This window comes from Peromyscus eremicus, chromosome 6, assembly GCF_949786415.1.
Source record: "Peromyscus eremicus chromosome 6, PerEre_H2_v1, whole genome shotgun sequence".
Lineage (NCBI taxonomy): Eukaryota > Metazoa > Chordata > Mammalia > Rodentia > Cricetidae > Peromyscus > Peromyscus eremicus.
Genome location: NC_081421.1, coordinates 123,602,203 through 123,616,462, shown reverse-complemented (window position 1 = coordinate 123,616,462; position 14,260 = coordinate 123,602,203). Strand labels below are relative to the sequence as shown.

At 44.7% G+C, this 14,260-nt stretch overlaps 1 protein-coding gene across 2 annotated transcripts in view; it reads left to right on the top strand.

Moving 5' to 3' along the window:
- St6galnac5 (ST6 N-acetylgalactosaminide alpha-2,6-sialyltransferase 5) overlaps positions 1 to 14,260 on the top strand; it is a 168,728-nt gene that overhangs the window by 99,781 nt on the left and 54,687 nt on the right. The window lies entirely within an intron of this gene.

Genomic DNA, 14,260 nt, shown 5'->3' with positions numbered 1-14,260 from the left:
TCTCAGGTCCACTGTGCCTGGCTTCTACGTGGTCCTCATGCTTATGAGGCAAGTGTTTTACGGACTGAGCCACTTCCTCAGCCCTTGTACGTTATCTAATTATAAACTACTCTTGGTCTTCTACTTAGTGATTATCTATTCTTATAGTCATGATCTGAACAACTAAGCAGTGAGTGCATGTCTTCCTGCACTTCCTGTGATGTCGTGATTTTAGTCTGCCTTACTTTCCTTGGTGTTTGCCAAGTTATGATTAAGAGTGTCTGTCTGTGTGTTTTTATGTAGCATTAGCTTCAAGCTCTTGACAACAAGACAGAAGCAAGCTCTCCTTCCAAGTGATTTCCCTCTGCCTGCGTTTTTAATTAGGCTATGCCTTAGTTTCTTTTCTTGTCGGTGTGATGGAGCATCTTGGAAAAAAAAAAAAAGGACTCAAGAGAGAAAGTTTACTTCAGCTCACAGTTCAAGGTTATAGTCCACCATCACAGAGAAGTTGAGGCAGCAGAAGCCTCAGGCAGCTGGTCACAGGACGTCCATAATCAGAAGCAGAGAAGAGTATGTGCTGTGCTCAGCCCATTTCCTCCTTTATACAGGTTGTCCACAATCCCAGTCCAGGGAATGGTGCCATCCACAGTGTTACATCTTCCTACTCAACTACCCTAATCAAGATAATGCCCGCATGGTGTGCCCAGAGGCTCCCCTCCCAAGGGTTGACAACTGAAGCTAACCATCACATGCTGTGTCTATTTTTCTCCCCCATGTTTCTTGTAGTTTTAATAGAATTATTAAATCTATAATTTCCTTCAAACTTTGCCTAAAGCTTTGGTTGACAGTTTTGTCCACTATTAGTTTCAACAAAAAGAAATTGTCTTAGTCACTGTTCTATTGCTGTGAAGAGACACCATGACCAAGTCAATTCTTATGAAAGAAGGCATTTAACTGGGGCTTGCTTACAGTTTCAGAGGGTTAGTCCATGATCCTCATGGTGGGAAGCATGGCGGCATGCAGGCAGATGTGGTGCTGGAGATGTAGCTCAGAGTTCTGCATCCTGATCTGATCTGGAGGCAGACTGACAGACAGACAGGCTGACAGACAGACAGACACATACACACCTTAAAGCCCATCCTCAGTGACACACTTCCTCCAATAAGGTCACATCTCTTAATCCTTCTATTCCTTCCAAATAGTGCCACTTCCTGGTGACTAAGCATTCAAATATATGAGCCTGTGGGGGCCATCCTTATTCAAACCACCACAGAAACCATTAAAATGTGTCCCGTTTGTAGTCTTGAAGAAAAAATTTTAGTATAAATACAATTCTTATATCCTACATCCTTCTCAGGGCTCTCATAGCATTTTGTCTAGTTTTTGTTATTGTTAAACACATTTATATTATTTTTATTTGTGTCTTTGTAGGAGTATGTGTGCATAAGTGCAGGTGCCCCTGGAGGCCAGAGGAGTCAGATCTCCTGAAGCTGGAGTTAGAGACAATTGTGAGCTGCCCACCACAGGTGCTGGGAACCAAACTCAAGTCCTTTGCAAGAACAGCAAGTGCTTTTAGCTGAACTGACCATCCAGCCCTGCATCAAATATTTCATGTTAGCTGTAAAATCATGAGGCATGTTTGGGTTTGATGCTGCCATTCTTTCCTCTCCTTCTCCTTCAACAACTGACTCATTTACCCGGCTGCCCCAGGGACTCTTCCCTGTGTGAGGAGCCCAGTGACAGCCTCAGTCGGTCACTCTGGGTCCTTCTGACTGCTGTTTCGTTAACCGTCCTTCCTCTCCTCTGTGAATCGTGTGGGCTCCGTGCTGTCTGTTCTGGTGACCCTTGCTCTCATTTGCTCGGTGCTGTTCTTCTCTCCGGGTACAGCTTCTCTGTAACGGACCTGCCAGCCCCGCAGCCCCGCGGCCCCGTGGCCCCGCGGCCCCGCGGCCCCGCAGCCCCGCAGCCCCGCGGCCCCGCAGCCCCGCCACACTGCCTTCGTCCATCACTGGCGTACTACTTTCATTTGGTTCTATTTTGCCATCAAGCTCATGGCAAAACCTTTTTTCACATCCCTCTTCTCCCCTGTGCTGATATCTTATAGAAAACTATAATTTGTTAATCAGTTTTAGCCCCTTTTCTTCAGTCTGAGTATTCTTGCATAGATGATATATGACCAGTAATTTTTATTGCCCTGCCCTGCCCTGGGAATTCACAGGGTAAGATTTTGTTCGAGGCATGGTCAGGTTGCCATTTCTGCCTAGCATCGTCAACATGGTCACAAAATGCAGAGCTGTTCTTCTGAGTCTTCCTTGATCTTCTTCTTCCTCTTCCTCCCTCTTCCTCCTTCTTCTTCCTCTTCTCTGAACTCACATGTGGTCTTGATGCGGTAGAAAGTGGACAGTTTCTGCCACAATGGTAGACACAGCCATCCCCTCTCAGGAAGTACATTTCTTGCCTTCAGAAAGTGGCAGTTTGTGGCATATGAACTCTGGTCTTCTACCACTCAGATCCCGAGCCCTCTCTACTTCATCTCAAATATCTCAATTGCTTTTAGAAAAATCTTGAAAATCTATTAGAACTCTCTTGAAGTTCTATCATTTATGTTTAGACTTATTTTCCACCCCCTTTCATGGTTTCTGGGTGGAGAAGCCTCAGAAGGCTGTGTTTCCAGGAGCTTCTTGTCCTCTCTCTCTTATGCTCTTGGACATTCTTCCTCCTGACACTGTAGCTTCTCTCTACGGTGTCCCAAGATAGTGTAGGAATATCCTCCTTGTAGCACAGGCATTGCTCACAGAGTGACAAGTAGATTTGCGGAACTCCTGCACCACAGAATTGATGGTTCTGGGCATGAACTCGTATAGCACTTACCTGGGAATCCAGACACATGAGGTTCTGTCCCTTCATCTGTCAGTTCTGTCAGGAAAATGTACAGCTCCTCAGCATCCTGCTGTCTGTTGTTCTAGGCTAAGTGGTTGAGGAGATGCCCAGGGGAAGGACATGGTGCTGGCTCCGAGGTTCCATGCGGATAGCAGACTCCAAAACAAAGCAACCTGTGCCCTGGCTGACATATCCCTGCTCTTCTCTCATCAGGCCCCTCAATCCCTCTCCTCATTGGTGCCAGCCGGTGGAAAATGGGTCACTGGCAGCAAATTATTGTGTGAACTAATCTCTTCCTGGCAGTGAACCAGCCTGACAGCACACTCAATTTAGATGATTAGAGAGTTTAATAAAGGGGCTACTGGGCATAAGAACCCGCTTTCAGGGCTCAGAGAAAGAAACCAAGGCATATTGCAGTGTTTAAGTTTATAAATAGCGGGGAGCTTTTACCCTCTTTAGGACTGAAAGAGGCAAAGAGCAGGAATGGCACCGGGCACCCACACAAGGTTATTATCTAGACCTCAGCTTGTTAAACTATGGGTCACAGTCCCAAAGTCACATGACTGAATGTGGAGGTTGTGAAAAAAATGGCAACAGCAGAAGGTTTCTGAAGATGCAAAGACTAAAAATAAATCCAAAGTGCAATGCATAAAGAACCCCAGAGGTTTCTGGCAGGGCTCTCCTGTATTTGTCCCCAGCACCGCGGTGGCCATGATTCTGAACACACAGCATGCATTTGCACTGGTCACCTGTCGTACCACACAACACCAGCAAATACTGCTCAAATTCCAGGATACGTCAGCGTCTCGTTGTACCTACGAAGAGTTCTGCTCTGCTAGAAACATAACGGCTAAACCACAAAACCAAAGATGTTGAATGTTTTCTGACTCTCACTTCTCAGCATGTGCCAAATTAGTATGTCTTCAGATTGTATTGTGTTAGAATATTTGATTTTAAAATTGATGTTTGAGTTGCTGACTTGAGTTTCATAAAAAATTATTCAGTAAATTTTGGCTTGGGATTAGAACAGAATTTCTGAAATGGCTCTAAACATTCTTCTGTGTATTCCATATCTATGCAAAGCAACATTCTCAGCATTGATGATTATGAAATCAAAATATTGATCCACTCTGAAAAACATGGAATATGTTCTATATTCTTCAAGATAAAATATTCAGCCAAGGTTTAATTCTTTATATAAAAATAAATAAGCAAATCCATCTGATCAATATGCAAATTTGCTTTCATCTTAGTAAATGGAAAATTATATCTATGCCAAGAGCTGTTTTAAGATAAACTCCTTTATGATTTATCATCAGTAGATTTTAATATACATATTTTATATATCTACGTACCACCCAGGGCCACATAAATATCTCTTAGGTGAGACAGAGTCATCAATGAGAACCTTTAAAGCAGCCTTGGTCTAGACAATGCTTCCAGAGGACAGCTACGCCCTTTAGAGGGTCAGGGATAAAGCAGAGGCAATCCCTTCCCGTGCTCAGCTCTTGTTTCCCAGCTCTAGCCAGTGCGTCCCTTGGCCCAGCCATTTGAAAGCCAGATGGCAAGCAGACACTGGATCCATCCCTGAAAGTCTGCCTCCAGAACAGCAGGGGAGAGGACAAAGTGAGGACCTGTGGGGCAGTCCAAAGGTGAGCCCAACAACACAGCATGTGAAAGGCGGCTCCTGAAATGTGCGTGCGTGCGTGCGTGCGTGCGTGCGTGCGAAATGGTATGTTTGCTGAAGTCAGAGGACAACTTCAGATGACAGTCCTCAACTTCTGCTGTCTCGTTTGCTGTCTCTGGATGCCAGACTTGCCAGTCCTCAGGTTTCTTGGGATTCTCCTGTCCCCATCTTGCTGTGGGAATGTTGGTATCACCAATGATCATGTTATGTGTCCTACTTCATAAGGGTTCTGGGGATTTGAACTCGGGTTCTCACTTGTGGCTCAGGTCTTAGACTTACACAGCCAGTGCCTTGCCCACTAAGGCATCATTCCAGCCCCATAAAATGGATTTCATTCATAGAAAACAGGTTGCTGACTTGTGGGACACAAATATAAGTGTATTCTAAGGGCCTGTCTGAGCCATATGTGACAAGGTGAATTCAGGGGAGGGGTCGCTGACGATAGCCATATATCACAATGCTAAAATAGCGAAGGCCTAGGTATACAAGCTAGGTCCTTGGGTTATTTAAATGCACCCACTGAGCATTATCCCAAAATCGTCAAGTGCTCTGTTCTTCACACTCTGCTGACAGTTCCCTTCCCATATTTATTTTCTACTTTGCATTTTCCAGCTCAATCTTCTCTGGTATTCCAATCTTTCTCCTGAGGAGATCTTTCTTTTTCATTTCTTTAGCAATAATTTTCACATCTTCTCTAGTAAGAGTCCGAACCAGCTCATGGACACCTGGGTTGCAGTCCTAGCTGCCTGCTGGACACATTTAGATGGAACTTTATGGAGAACTTAAATTTACATGTTGAAAGTTCATTTTCTCTTCTCAGCCTCCCCTACCCCAGTACCACACCGTGCATGTTTCCTTAACCCTCAACTTTTTTTTTAAAGATTTATTTATTTTATGTATATGAGTGCTCTATATGCATGTACGCCTGCACGCCAGAAGAGGGCATTAGATCCAACTATAGATGGCTGTGAGCCACCATGTGGTTGCTGGGAATTGACTCCAAGACCACTGGAAGAGCAGCCAGTGTTCTTAACCTCTGAGCCATCTCTCCAACCCTTAAGGTTGAAATTTTGTTTTGTTTTGTTTTTTGTTTGTTTTTCAAGACAGAGTTTCTCTGTGTAGTTTTAGTGCCTGTCCTGGAGCTCACTCTGTAGACCAGGATGGCCTCAGACGCACAGAGATCCATCTGCCTCTGCCTCCCAAGTGCTGGGATTAGAGGCCGCCACCACCACCACCCAGCTTGTTTTTAAAAGATTTATTTATTATGTACACAATGTTCTGCCTGCATATATGCCTGCATGCCAGAAGAGGGCACCAGATCTTATTATAGATGATTGTGAGCCACCATGTGGTTGTTGGGAATTGAATTCATGACCTTTGGGAAAGTAGCCAGTGCTCTTAACCTCTGAGCCATCTCTCCAGCCCAACCCTCGACATTTTTATTCAATATCCTGTGGGCTCAGTTATCGCTTTCTAACAAAAATGGCTAGTAGGAATTTTTTGTGAAGAGATAATAAAGCATTCACAGTTTTCCTCTAATGTTCCATGGAGAGAAAGTAACTGGCAATGTCTATAGTCCGTGTCAGGGCCAGTCTCCTTGGGGCATCCAGGAGTACTTCACAATCCCTTCTCCCCTGTGAACTCTATGCAGGTGACCTCAAGTACACAGTGAGAATACGCCATTTCTGCCTTCCTTCCCTGATACTCTGTCCAATGTCTGGACTTAAAATGACCATGTTTTTGAAATAAATTATTGTGCCTTTCAACTCTGCCTGACATTTCTCTACTTCTCCTCCATCCCATCAGTACCATCATTTTATCACCATCTTCCAAGAACACTGAAGAGTCTTCCAGGGTCCATCCCACTTCAAATATTCGCCCTCTGACTTTTTCTCCTGCGGCCAAGTAACCCTTCCGGGGTGCAGATCTGGCTTTCTCATCCTCTTTTGTAAGCAACAAAATAAAACTCTTGACATCTTTCTTTTGTTTACTGCCCCCACCTGTGAAATCTCCATGTGTCGGCCTGGCCTTGCAGAGTTCTTGGTGTTTACATGCCAGTGCTTTGAAGTGAGCATGCCTTTCCTTTTCCTGGTATCCGCCACCTCTGAGCCACTTATAGGTCTGCGGCCTCCCTGGGATCCTGTTGCTTGGCTTGGCAATCCGCTTGCATGAACACATCTCTTTCCTTATCCACCCACAGGCATTAGACACCTCAGCCTGTCACAGTCCCTGTTACAGCCTCATGCCATGCCATCCATTATCACTGTCCCATGATGGCCCTCGTGAACTCTAGCTGCTCTTTGCTGCTTTCGAAGCACCTTATCTGCCTCTCTGCCACTGTTGTGACATCTTCATATTTCTGTCTGGCTAACTTAAGACCCAACTTAAGGCGTGGACCATGCTGAAGTTTTTCTTCACCATCCCACCTTCACACAGAACTGGAAACATAACAAGAGCTCTGTTGATGGTTGCTAATGAGCACTCTATCAGCCTACACTTACACTGCCTTCTCAGGACCCACTCAACAGTACCACGTGTCCCTTACTTCCAAATTACATTTCTCTGCACTTTTCTCTAATTAATTTGTGAGAAATATGGACTATTGCTACACTAATCTTTGGTCACATGAGGGTCGAATACTATACATATTTTTCTTGTATTACTCACAATGATGATGGTAACTACTTATTTGGCAAATCTCCGAGATTTCCACTTAAGGAATTTGTTAAAGGTTATAGAAACTTGTAAAGCCTAATCCTGTTAGGGTCCTTTTTCCTCATGGCTAAGTGGTTGTTTCCCTAGTGTGTTATGTTTTAGCTTTGGTTCTAGAAGATGCTCTTCGCACACCTCCTTTGTGCAGATATATCCTACAGTCTCCTCTTCCTGTCACACGGCGTTCTCCAGAAAGCTACATCCCTCCTCCATTTCTGACTGGGACTTTCCCTCCCCTGGAAGCTTCCTGACTCAGAAGCTATTTGAGGAAGGTTTTGTCAAAAAAGAGAGTGAGGGAAAGGAACTATTTTTAAGTTTCCCCTTTCACCTAGGCCCGGTATCAGAGAGAATCTCTTTATGATTAAAGTAACTCGGTGTGGAATACACACTGTGAAATACATATGCAGCCACAGTGTGGTTATAAATATACTTTTCTTATCAGAGAAGAGAACAGGCAAATCAGCCTTTCTTGCAAGGTCATATTTCATGCAGACAGCAGAATTCACCCAGTACTGAATTATGTTACGAAGCCAGTGATTTAGCGTTGTCATCTATTTTGATTGACACCAAAGCCTTCCAGGACAGTAAATATAAAGACATTACAAAAAAAAATCCACTTACAAAATGGCTTGATAGACCCTGTTAATGAGTTTTAAAATGTAGTATAACAACTTAATCAAATCCGACAGCTCCATAAAAGAATTAATTTGGTCACTGGCTCTCTTTCCAAAATGACTTTGCTGCTCTGTTTGTGAAGGTGAGAATTTCTCTGTGGCCAAACATTCACAAAGTAAATTCAGATTGACATGACCTAGGGTGGGTCATGGCTTTCCCAAAGCCCTTAGGAGCTGGTGGGATTGTAACCATTAGAAGAGATGGATACCTTTCCCTACATTTTTATGTCAGTGTGAGAGATGTATGGACTGTGTCACAAACTATGACCTGTGTGTTGAAATTTAGGAATCGAAATAATACCACAGTTCTCTTTGGGGCCACAGGCAGGAGGAAATTTGATTCTATCTGGAACCTCCCAAGACCATGGTAGCCGTTTTGTACAGTGTTTAAAGAAAAATGTACTTGGAACTACTACCAGCAAAGTCCCCTTTTTTTCCTGCTAGCCTTTAGGCCCAAACTCTAGAGATTATTAGAATGTTGACCTTGTTCCCAGTATGTTTGGTCTCAAGGCCAGGCAAGTAGCCTATGGGACACATGTCCTTCTTACCCAAGTTCAAACCCCAAATGTCAGCTACCTCAACCCTGTGGTTAGTTTTAAAGTCAGTTTTAAGGGAAGTACATGTGTTCAGAACAAACCACCAAGTTTATGAATCACCCACCATTGGTACAGATCATGGGTGCTTGGATTGAGACCCGTCATGCTTGGGAGGCAGCTTGCTTATAAGTTCATGGTCTGTAAAGCTTTGCATCCTCTAGCATCATGCCTCACCTTCAGAAAGTCACTGAGAAGCACAGACTGGCAGAGGGTAACAGAAGAGAAAATCCAGTCACAACCTGTCTTACTGAGGGACAAGGATCCTACACTGTTAAAATTATTTCCTCTTCCCTTCTCCTCTCCTTCCCTCCCCTCCACTACGCTCTGGTCTTTCCTCCCCATGTCTCAATGCAAGAGAATATGAATTATATTCATTAAGAACTGAGTATGCACATACAGACTCCACTTTGGGTGTGTGGTGCTTGCTACCATTGCTGTGTTTATTAAATTCCTATCTGTGTCATCTGGGAGTCTGTTGGCCCTGTGAGCTAAGGATAGTATCTCTTTGGTTCATCATTTCATTATCAGCAGCTAGCACAGAGCCCAGGAAGAGCTGAATCTATGGTGAGTGGGCAAACAGAGCGACATGCACTCCTTGAAAGTTCATGGCCATATTTCAAAGTCAACAGGCACGACTGTCCCCCACCCAGCACTACAGAGCAACGAGGCTTGGAAATGCTAAACAATTTGTTTGAAGTTGCACAGCTAACTGTTAGGGCCAGGTTTTGAATCTCTGTCTGGGAACCCCAGTCTAGACTGATTGAAGTTCCCCATGTCAGGTGGTTTCTGCTTTGGGGGCTCCTCTGTGCCATGGTTTGTGGACTACAGGTTCAAATGAGGTAGAGTTCCATCTCATTCCTCATAAAGAAGTGTGTGTTAGGTTCCCATTCGGCACCCGACATTGCACAAAGCTTTCCAAGGCAAACATAAGGGAGTCATGGTCTCTGCCCTCCCAAAGCATTCCCCAGTTAACTCTGACAGAGTGCTTGAACACATGAACGTCAAACACATCAGCGTATGTTTTGTGATTAAAAGGCAGCTAAATAATCAGGTTACGTGGAAGAACAGCAAAGCAGGTGGCTCTTCCATCCGCTGACTCTTGCTTCAGGTTTACAATAAGATTTTAACCGTTTTCACATATGCTTGGAAGTGTCTTCCTGATGGACCGACAGGGATACGTCAGGTGGCTGAAGTTCCAGATATAGCTGTGTGCGTTGGAGGCAGGCTAGCATTGTTACAGCTGGGAGGCAGCAAGCCCATTCTCTCTTCCCTCGCTCCAGCATTAATGTCTCCACAGAATTCCAAGTGAGAAGAGAGCCTGCCAAGGTGTTAGGGCGAACTCCTGTCACAGCCCTCCATCAGGCGAGACAGATGAAAACAGCACCTCTGGCAGGAGACTTGTCTTCCAGGATTTGTACCAGGACGTGAGCGTTCTCAGGGGGTGTGTGCCAAGGAAGTCACATGAATATCCAGAGATGGAAGCATGGCCGATTGGCTGTCACCCTTACAGCCTGCGAAGTCTGGTGAGCAGGACTAAGGGAGAGGCAAAGCCCACTAAGTACAGATTACAAAGTGAAGGGATTTTTTTTGTTGTTGTTGTTGTTTCATGATAGATTACTCTGAAACAAAGAGAGACATAACCTTGGACCTGACTAGAAAATCAGGTAGAAAAACCGAGGGATGGAAGTTGGTTTTTACTGTAGGATGTGTGTTTGTGGAAGGTTTCTCAGTCTGGTGGAAAGATGGAAGACTGCTTGGGAAGATCAGTTATTTCAAAAAGTGGCACAAAAGCTCAGGGACATGAGACTGTGAGGGGACTGTGGAGAGGACTGTGCCTGCATGGAGTCTGTCTAGCTTTGGTCCCAAACACCTAACCTGGGATGTGGAGTCCCCAGTTGGTCAGCACTATGGCATGGAAGACTCACTATGTGAACTGAGCCCTTCTGTGACGATGAGTGGCAGATCCCTCAGAAGTAGGACCCAGCCAGCTGAATTACCACCCTTTGAATCCTGCAGCAAGCATCATGCCAAGAGTTCTATGTCACCTTGCCATTTTACACTAAAGAAGTAAAATTAATCATCTATGATGCAAATTATATTTAGAGCTAACAAGTTTAGGTTGTCTCTAGCATCACTCTCTCTGTGAATGACATTTGAAATGAAACCTCATGATAATTATGATTGTGTACTTCTTACAGTAGATCTCATGACAATACAAAATGACAGTGGCCAAAGAGGTAAGTTGTACTCTGTGCCGGCACAGTTAAGGGTGGAAAGGGAAAAGCAAACCTGGTCCCTTACATCCCCACTGCATACTGGGCTTTGCTCACTACTACAAGTTAGATTTTTAAGTTTAGAGTTTTGGAATGTTCCCAGAGACATATTCAAACCCTGCACTCTCACAGAGTGATCCATCAGCAATCCAGAGGCGGAAAGTTCTGTGACTAATACGTGTGAAATGTGTGAAGATGAAACTCTCTTTTGTAATTATACACTGCAGAATATGGAATATTCTCGGTCGTGTGAATTACCTACCTGGGGACAGTATTTGAAAGTTCTGCCTTGCATAAGTAACAGCCATCGTCTTACAGGAGGGAGGCGGTGTTTTCACATGTGGAATGGAAATTATTTTAGAATCATTTCCATGCAACATTTTCTCGTAACTACTTGGATCTAGTGGCTATGAAAGGGAAGTAAATGCGCACAGCTGGCTCTTTTCAGACAGCAATTCAATTTACTCTTGCTCCAACGTGGTAGGAGAACACAAGGTTAGAATTACCTCTTGGATTCCATATGGTATTGTTCTGGATGCCTAAACAAATGGAAGCCAGGCAGTGTTCCCAGCTTTGAACTTGAGCCGAGCAAGAGATGATTCCCTTACAGTGTGTTTTATCTGGCCTCCAGTGATTGCTTATCATTAAATAAGGAATTTACAGAGGGAATTTAATCCTTTAAACACAGACATTGTCTTGTGACTTTTCCAAATATCGCCCTGATTCTTAAAAAGACAAGACTTCATTTAATATTGACCTAGTGTACACATCCCTTTGAATTACACACAAATACAGTCGGGGGGCTTGCTCCTCTTGGGGAAATGGTGATTTACTTAGTCTGGAGTCCAGGCTGTGGAGACACGGAACACACACACACACACACACACACACACACACACACACACACACACACCATAAGGGGCTGCATTGTTGGCTCAGTCAGCAGGCCACTTGTTACTACACAAGAATGAGAATGTAGGATGGATCCTCAGAACCCACATGGAAAGCTTTGGGGGTGGTATAATGAACGTGAAATTTCAGACTGGAGAGGCAGAAGCAGAAGCTGCCCAGGACTCACTGGCCATCCAGCCCAGTCTAATGGGCCACTTCAGGCCAATGACAGATCCTGTCCCCAAAAATAAGGTAGATGGACAGGGCAGTGGTGGTGCACACCTTTAATCCCAGCACTCGAGAGACAGAGGCAGGCGGGTCTCTGTGAGTTCAAGGCCAGCCTGGGCTATAGAGTGAGTTCCAGAAAAGGCACAAAGCTACACAGAGAAATCCTGTCTTGAAAAACAAAAATAAGGTAGATGGGACCTAAGGAACAACATCTAAAGTTGACCTCTGACCTCCAGTGCATGTTCACAGATGTGCATATGCAACCCCACACACATACACCCAGGATCATGCAAATACACACACACTATATATGTATACACAACACAAAATGGATCTCTCTCCTCGTCCTTACAGATACAATTCAGAGGCATCAGTACCTCCAACTCTGTGCACCAGGCACCAGTACCCCACCCGAATGTCACCGCCATCCTGAGCGGAAGCCCTGTGGTCACTGAAGGACAGTGGTCCCTCCCCTCTTCCCCAGCCCCCACAGACCACAATTCTCCTTTGTGTCCTTGTAAATTTGACTGTGCTGGTCCCTCAGCAGGTTCTATATAAATAACATATATAAATTTTATATATAGTTTATTATTATTATTATTATAAATGCAGTATTTGTGTTTCTGCATCAAGATGACTTTGTGTGGCTTCAGAGCTCACCCACGCAACAGGTGATATCTGAGCTTCACTCCTTTCTAAGCCCAGACACACACCACTGCCAGAACATGCACATTCCGTTCCTTCACCCACCAAGGACATTGGAGTTGTTCTCACCATTTGGATACTGGAGAAAATGTGGCCATTGCCACTGCTTTGCAAATGTCTCCTTAAGCCCCCACTGTCAGTTATGTGGGACATATGTCTACAAGTGGGATTTCTAGATCATATTGTGAGCCAGTGTTCAAATCCTTAAGAACTCACCAGACTACAACAATGTACAGTTTTAACTTAGAATGAGTTAACTTGGAAAAACACTTATCGGTTACCTGTGACATGAAAGAGCATCTCAAGCCATCGGTGATGTAAGATCACATCTGTTTATTTGGCTCAGGGCTATTCTAGGCTGTTCTTTTGGCCTGGATTGTAGATAAGTAGCTGGTCAGCTGGGTACGAAGTGTCTGGTGGATATTAGGCTACGGCAAGAACAATGGAGTGACTGGGCCTGTCGTCTGTGAGGTCTAACCTGGGCTTGCTCACGTGGCCACAAGGGGCTGAGAGCAGTCATGCACAAGTGCCTTGCTATTCCTGGCTTGTATATATGTTTGCCCCATTGACCATAGAAAATCGACTGCCAAGTCCAGAGTCTAAGGAGGACAAAAAGAATAGGGTACGGGGAGATAGAGAAGGACCCAAAACCATCACACTGTGATTACTGCACTGTGTGTCTCACCTAAGTCCAAGTTCTGATGAGCTCCAGGTTATCTGGGAAGTGCTGTGGGATGTCTTTCTGTGTGCTGTGAATATGTATGGCTCCCATTGGATAATAAAGCTGCATTGGCCTATGGCAGGGCAGGATGGACCAGGCGGGAAAATCCAAGAGCGACAATGAGAGAAGAAAGGAGGAGTCGAGGGGGACAGAGCCGCAGCCCAAGATGTCAGCAGACCAGTAATTCCACGGCCATGTGGCAGCATACAGACTTATAGAAATGGGTTAATTTAAGATGAAAGAGCTAGCTAGCAAGAAGCTGAAGCCACAGGCCATACAGTTTGTAAATAATATAAGCCTCTGAGTATTTTATAAGTAACTGCAGGACCACGAGTGGGAGAGATTCATTCTGACCTTGGGGCCAGGCGGGACTGAGAAAATTTTGCTACAGGAGACCTGGATGGTTGGAAACAGGAGTCTAAACAGGCTTCAGAACCACATACAGCCTGTGCGATGTCACCATCAGCATGAGACAGGAGGAGAGGGTTACTTGTTCCCTCCAGGTGACCAGGGAAACTTGGGTGGACTTGGGACTGGGACAGGAGGGACACAGAGAAATTGGGGTAGTGGGGAGAATAGTGTGTGTGGAAGGGCAGCGTTCAGCTGAGTTCTGTGAGCAACATCATCTTTTTATTCTTCCTGTGTGACAGGAAGTTGGCCTACCTGCCTGATTTATTTCCTTCCAGGGCTGTCTTTCCATCCTTGATTCTGATCTAACCCCCCTGCCTTGTTGTTGAAGCTTCCTCCTGAGCAAATACATCCAATCATTGAAAGCTTTCTTCCTAGTCAGAGTATTATCTTAGGACAAATTGCCAATTTCCTTTTTGATGGAAAATACTAAAATGTGGTTTTTAATAGAATGGCCTGATCCCTTCCCATTTACTGTTCTTTCTAATTTCTAGTCAGGACCTCGA